The sequence below is a fragment of the Pteropus alecto genome, unplaced genomic scaffold (assembly GCF_000325575.1).
Source record: "Pteropus alecto unplaced genomic scaffold, ASM32557v1 scaffold97, whole genome shotgun sequence".
NCBI classification, from domain to species: domain Eukaryota; kingdom Metazoa; phylum Chordata; class Mammalia; order Chiroptera; family Pteropodidae; genus Pteropus; species Pteropus alecto.
Genome location: NW_006439713.1, coordinates 1,565,495 through 1,566,596, shown reverse-complemented (window position 1 = coordinate 1,566,596; position 1,102 = coordinate 1,565,495).

Below are 1,102 nucleotides of genomic sequence, written 5' to 3'. Positions count from 1 at the left end.
GGTGGCTGGGGGGCGCGGGGCGGCTGCCGCCCTGCCTGGGGGCCAGCTCGGGGGGGTGGGGGTGCACATGCTTCACAACTTGTTTGCTCCCCGCTCCGTGCGGCGGGGCGGCGACGGGGGACCTGTAACTTGCCTCTCGGGGGCTTTCCGTGTGACGGGAGACGCCTCCTTCCGGAGACGGTGCGCTGGGCCGGGGGCGCGCGCTCTTCTTCCCGGGGAGTCACCTGGTGTTACGGTTCTCCCTTCGCCCCCTCCCCGCCCCCCTGCTGTCTCACGGCTGGGCGGGCTGGTGGCCTGCCTCCCGGGACGCAGCTCAGCCCACGGCAGGCGGGTCCGAGGGCGAGCCGCCCGGGGAGGGAGCTGCTTTCCTCTCGGGATGGAGCTAGTCGGCTCGCTGCTGGCCGGTCCAGCTGCCGGTCCCTCCGCACCGAGTGAAATGTCTGAACACGTGTGTGCGTGAAACTATTCAGTGCGGTAAAGCCGCTGCCAGGACAGACAGGCTGAGCGAGGCTCCTGGGCACTGAGGGGTCCCCCAGGGCAAAATAAAATCAGACCGTTTTCTTGTTCTCTTATTATGATTTTCATTTATTAGCACTTTTTTTTTTTTTTTTTTGGAAGGGAGAAACAAATGTCCCCAGGCTCAATAATCTTAAGAAAAACAAAATCCCAGAAGTCGGTCTGGCCCACCGCCTCCCTCTTTCCAAACTCCCTGATCTCGGTGAGATCTGCGGTCAGGTTTCCCTTATCAGCTGAATATACTGTCTGCAGATACTTTATTTTTACATTGTCATTTGGGTTTTAATTCAGCTCTGGTTCCCCCATAAATAGAACAGACTCATGACTTTGGTGTAATTCTAATTAAATTATTCAAGACTTTCTTAAGAGGAAAGACATGCCATGCTAATTTTTTTTTTTTTAAAAAAGAAACTCTACTGAATAACTTCTATACTAGTTTAATTAGTTAAAAAAAAAAAACATCAAAAATGTATTGTGCTCAGAACTTTGATTCTAACAGCTTTCCATCTCTGTGTTGTCTCTGCCATCTCCAGGATGGGTGGTGGATGGTGGCTGGAGGCCAGTGGGGGTTGGGGGGAGGGGGCTG